The sequence below is a fragment of the Salvelinus fontinalis genome, chromosome 14 (genome assembly GCF_029448725.1).
Source record: "Salvelinus fontinalis isolate EN_2023a chromosome 14, ASM2944872v1, whole genome shotgun sequence".
NCBI lineage: Eukaryota > Metazoa > Chordata > Actinopteri > Salmoniformes > Salmonidae > Salvelinus > Salvelinus fontinalis.
This window is the reverse complement of record NC_074678.1, coordinates 35,861,574-35,867,388: the sequence shown is the minus strand read 5'-3', so window position 1 is coordinate 35,867,388 and position 5,815 is coordinate 35,861,574.

Sequence of the window (5,815 nt, the reverse complement as noted above, 5' to 3'; positions counted from 1 at the left end):
TAATCTCTCCTTATCTTTCTTAACTCTCCATATCTCTCCTTATATCTCCTATCGCCCCTCCCTTTCCTATGTCCATCATAGTTATTGTAGACTTACATCAACCCTGAAGGCATGACACACAGCTTTTCAACCCCTCAACCAAGACCACAGTTTCATTTTATTATCCTGAATGGGGGGAGGCTAAACACCCCTCTCTGCCTTTTCACAGACCACCCCGCCGCCCCCCTCCCTTCAAATGAAGTGGATGAATGCTAAATCAATGTTTTTAGTGGTGCTCATCACCCTCTTTATCCCCCCTCTCATTGTTTTGTGGCAGAATGAGAGGATATTGATAGCCATGACTGTGGCTATCAGGGGTCTTAATACCGCTGGGACTCTGTCCAGGCAAGAGATTGATAAGGGGATATGTTAGGGGAATATGTTACAGATTCAAATTGGGATTTTATAAAGAAAATTTAAAAAATATGTTGTAGAGACATTGAGCCTTTCCACACTTACAATGTAACAATATTTTGAACAGAAATCCACTCTGAATCTCTGCTTTCATGTGGCTCTTTATCCTTTCATCTCACTTATGATCTTTACACTGTCTCTCCAATCTCCTTATTGCACCTATCTCCTTATCTCTTCATAACGCCTTATCTCTCCTATCTCTCTTATCTCCTCATCTCTCCTAACTCTCCTATCTCTCATTATCTCTCCTTATCTCTCCTATCTCCCCTCCCTCTCCTATGTCCATCATAGTTATTGTAGACTTACATCAACCCTGAAGGCATGACACACAGCTTTTCAATCCCTCAACCAAGACTACAGTTTCATTTTATTATCCTTAAAAAAAATGAAGCATCGAATGAACACTGAGCTAATTACAAACTCCTTCTGTCATCATCACCATCATCATCATCATCATCACCACCATAGTCTCCTGCTCATCTCAGAGTTCATAATAAATGGGTCTGGGGAAGATGAGTGCAGGGCGAATGAATAGTGAACGGTATTCATCAGGCAGGCAAGAAGGGGGAAGCGCTGCGGCCAAGATCCAATTATATATATTCATTAAGTGATAATGATATCATGGTCTTTTAAATGGGAAGAAAAGAGCGTAATTGAATAATAACAGTTGTACAATCCCAGAGGAGGGGGCCTGGGGGCCGGGAGGGGGGCCGTTCCATCCCCGACACAGTGACCCCTGGGGTGGAGAGAGAGAGAAGGTGGGAGGATTGATGCTATTCTATTAGTCCCTGATAGATGTATTATGAAGGCCTGAGTGGACTCGGCGCGCCACTTTGTCACTCACACTAATCAGCAGGCTAAGGCTACATGTGAGGGAGGATGCTGTGACTGTCTAACCACCCTTTTGTATGTGGTGTGTGTAGGTGTGGAGGGTGTAGGGGGGTGTGGGTCTCCCCCACTCTCTGACTGTCTCCCCCCGTGTCTCTCTCTCTCTTCCCCCCACCCCTCCACAAAGACAAGGTTAGGGGGCGTTTGACATGACGGCAGACGTGACGGCCCTGTCGAGCTCAGAGTCGTGGCTGGACACAAATGGGCCAGCTGAGCACCCTGACCTGAGGGTTGAGCCCTCATTTGTTTATTAATGGCGGGCATTTGCAACACCATAAGGGTGTGTGTCACTGGGATCAACAGCCCCACACTAACAGGGTCAGGGACAAACACTTAGGCCAATGTGCACACACAGGACATTAGCAAGTGCAAACATACACACGCACAATTGAATACTTCTAGTTTACTGTAGATTTCATGTGTGGATAAGATATTGATGCAGTATGAAAAATGAACTTTCAGCCACTTAAAGCAGTATGGAATGGATCAAACTGCTTGAGTGAGGTTTAAATTGAGATATTTCCATGCACCCATGCACACAGAAGCAAAACAATTGCTGAAATTAGAATTTTTCAGATGTAACAGTGTTGATAAATGAACCCTCGTGACAAACCCTATTTCTGTGTGTGTGTGTGTGTGTGTGTGTGTGTGTGTGTGTGTGTGTGTGTGTGTGTGTGTGTGTGTGTGTGTGTGTGTGTGTGTGTGTGTGTGTGTGTGTGTGTGGCAGTATGTCAGTTTCCGTATGTGTGTGTGTGTGCTGGGAGAGGGGAGTCTGCATGGGTTTGATCTCTGGCGTTAGCCTGGATTAGTGGGACAGACTGGAGGAAGCTAATTATCACGACACTCCTCCCCAAAGACCAGCCTCTCTGTTGTCTGTTGTCTGTTAACTTATCGCTTGTCCCAAACGTTCACTTGAAGGGTACAAGATAACATTACCACTTCCCAGCCCCCCTCCACACACCACACACTCTCTGGAATAGGAGTGTGTGTGACATACATACTAACAGGCACTTAAACCCTGAGTGTGTGTGTGTGTGTGTGTGTGTGTGTGTGTGTGTGTGTGTGTGTGTGTGTGTGTGTGTGTGTGTGTCTGTCTGTCTGTCTGTCTGTCTGTCTGTCTGTCTGTCTCTGTCTGTCTGTCTGTCTGTCTGTCTGTCTGTCTGTCTGTCTGTCTGTGTGTGTGTGTGTGTGTCTGTGTGTGTGTGTGTGTGTGTGTGTGTGTGTGTGTGTGTGTGTGTGTGGCTCCCTTATCTCTCAGTGTATCACCATTTATAATCTCTTATTGGTGACAAGATGGTGACATAATCATTCCTGACAAATCATCTTCTGCAATGGGAAGCCTCTTTAGCTCCTCTGCAATGGGAAGCCTCTCTAGCTCCTCTGCAATGGGAAGCCTCTCTAGCTCCTCTGCAATTGGAAGCCTCTCTAGCTCCCCTGCAATGGGAAGCCTCTCTAGCTCCTCTGCAATGGGAAGCCTCTCTAGCTCCTCTGCAATAGGAAGCCTCTCTAGCTCCCCAGCAATGCGAAGCCTTCTTAGCTCCTCTGCAATGGGAAGCCTCTCTAGCTCCTCTGCAATGGGAAGCCTTCTTAGCTCCTCTGCAATGGGAAGCCTCTCTAGCTCCTCTGCAATGGGAAGCCTCTCTAGCTCCTCTGCAATAGGAAGCCTTCTTAGCTCCTCTGCAATGGGAAGCCTTCTTAGCTCCTCTGCAATGGGAAGCCTCTCTAGCTCCTCTGCAATGGGAAGCCTCTCTAGCTCCTCTGCAATGGGAAGCCTCTCTAGCTCCTCTGCAATAGGAAGCCTTCTTAGCTCCTCTGCAATGGGAAGCCTTCTTAGCTCCTCTGCAATGGGAAGCCTCTCTAGCTCCTCTGCAATGGGAAGCCTCTCTAGCTCCCATGCAATGGGAAGCCTCTCTAGCTCCTCTGCAATGGGAAGCCTCTCTAGCTCCTCTGCAATGGGAAGCCTCTCTAGCTCCTCTGCAATGGGAAGCCTCTCTAGCTCCTCTGCAATGGGAAGCCTTCTTAGCTCCTCTGCAATGGGAAGCCTCTCTAGCTCCTCTGCAATGGAAAGCCTTCTTAGCTCCTCTGCAATGGGAAGCCTCTCTAGCTCCTCTGCAATGGGAAGACTCTCAAGCTCCCCTGCAATGGGAAGCCTCTCTAGCTCCTCTGCAATGGGAAGCCTCTCTAGCTCTTCTGCAATGTGAAGCCTCTCTAGCTCCTCTGCAATGGGAAGCCTCTCTAGCTCCTCTGCAATGGGAAGCCTCTCTAGCTCCTCTGCAATAGGAAGCCTCTCTAGCTCCCCTGCAATGGGAAGCCTCTCTAGCTCCCCTGCAATAGGAAGTCTCTCTAGCTCTTCTGCAATGGGAAACGTCTCTAGCTCCCCTGTAATAGGAAGCCTCTCTAGCTCCTCTGCTATTGGGACGCCTCTCTAGCTCCTCTGCAATGGGAAGCCTCTCTAGCTCCTCTGCAATGGGAAGCCTCTCTAGCTCCCCTGCAATGGGAAGCCTCTCTAGCTCCTCTGCAATGGGAAGCCTCTCTAGCTCCTCTGCAATAGGAAGCCTCTCTAGCTCCCCTGCAATGGGAAGCCTTCTTAGCTCCTCTGCAATGGGAAGCCTCTCTAGCTCCTCTGCAATGGGAAGCCTTAGCTCCTCTGCAATGGGAAGCCTCTCTAGCTCCTCTGCAATGGGAAGCCTCTCTAGCTCCTCTGCAATAGGAAGCCTTCTTAGCTCCTCTGCAATGGGAAGCCTTCTTAGCTCCTCTGCAATGGGAAGCCTCTCTAGCTCCTCTGCAATGGGAAGCCTCTCTAGCTCCCATGCAATGGGAAGCCTCTCTAGCTCCTCTGCAATGGGAAGCCTCTCTAGCTCTTCTGCAATGGGAAGCCTCTCTAGCTCCTCTGCCATTGGAAGCCTCTCTAGCTCCTCTGCAATGGGAAGCCTTCTTAGCTCCTCTGCAATGGGAAGCCTTCTTAGCTCCTCTGCAATGGGAAGCCTCTCTAGCTCCTCTGCAATGGGAAGCCTTCTTAGCTCCTCTGCAATGGGAAGCCTCTCTAGCTCCTCTGCAATGGGAAGCCTCTCAAGCTCCCCTGCAATGGGAAGCCTCTCTAGCTCCTCTGCAATGGGAAACCTCTCTAGCTCCTCTGCAATGGGAAGCCTCTCTAGCTCCTCTGCAATGGGAAGCCTCTCTAGCTCCATATTTAAAAACAACAGCTGGTGCACGAAATCGAAGGAAGTCTCTAGATTTTGCTTGCCTGAAGTAGAGGGTATTGTGATAAATTGCAGGCCACACTACTTGCCTAGAGAGTTTTCAGCTATACTTTTCGTGGATGTTTATTTACCACCACAGACAGATGCTGGCACTAAGACCGCACTCAGTCAGCTGTATAAGGAAATAAGCAAACAGGACACCACTCACCCAGAGGCGGCGCTCCTAGTGGCCGGAGACTTTAATGCAGGGAAACTTAAATCAGTTCTACCAAATTTCTATCAACATGTTAAATGTGCAACCAGAGGGAAAAAAATTCTAGATCACCTGTACTCCACACACAGAGACGCGTACAAAGGTCTCCCTCGCCCTCCATTTGGTAAATCCGACCACAACTCTATCCTCCTGATTACTGCTTACAAGCAAAAATTAAAGCAGGAAGCACCAGTGACTCGGTCTATAAAAAAGTGGTCAGATGAAGCAGATGCTCAACTACAGGACTGTTTTGCTATCACAGACTGGAACATGTTCTGGGATTCTTCCGATGTCATTGAGGAGTACACCACATCAGTCACTGGCTTTATCAATTAGTGCATCGAGGACGTCGCACCCACAGCGACCGTAGGTACATACCCCAACCAGAAGCCATGGATTACAGGCAACATTCGTACTGAGCTAAAGGGTAGAGCTGCCGCTTTCAAGGTGCGGGACTCTAACCCGGAAGCTTACAAGAAATCCTTCTATACCCTGCGACGAACCATCAAACAGGCAAAGTGTCAATACAGGGCTGAGATAGAATCATACTAAACCGGCTCCAACACTCGTTTTATGTGGCAGGGCTTGCAGACTATTACAGACTACAAAGGGAAGCACAGCTGCGAGCTGCCCAGTGACACGAGCCTACCAGACGAGACAAATCACTTCTATGCTCGCTTCGAGGGAAAGCAACACTGAGGCATGCATGAGAGCATCAGCTGTTCCAGATGACTGTGTGATCACGCTCTCCGTAACCGACGTGAGAAAGACCTTTAAACAGGTCAACATACACAAGGCTGCGGGGCCAGACGCATTACCAGGACGTGTGCTCCGGGCATGTGCTGACCAACTGGCAGGTGTCTTCACTGACATTTTCAACATGTCCCTGATTGAGTCTGTAATACCAACATGTTTCAAGCAGACCACCATAGTCCCTGTGCCCAAGAACACGAAGGCAACCTGCCTAAATGACTACAGACCCATAGCACTCACGTCCGTAGCCATGAAGTGCTTTGAAAGG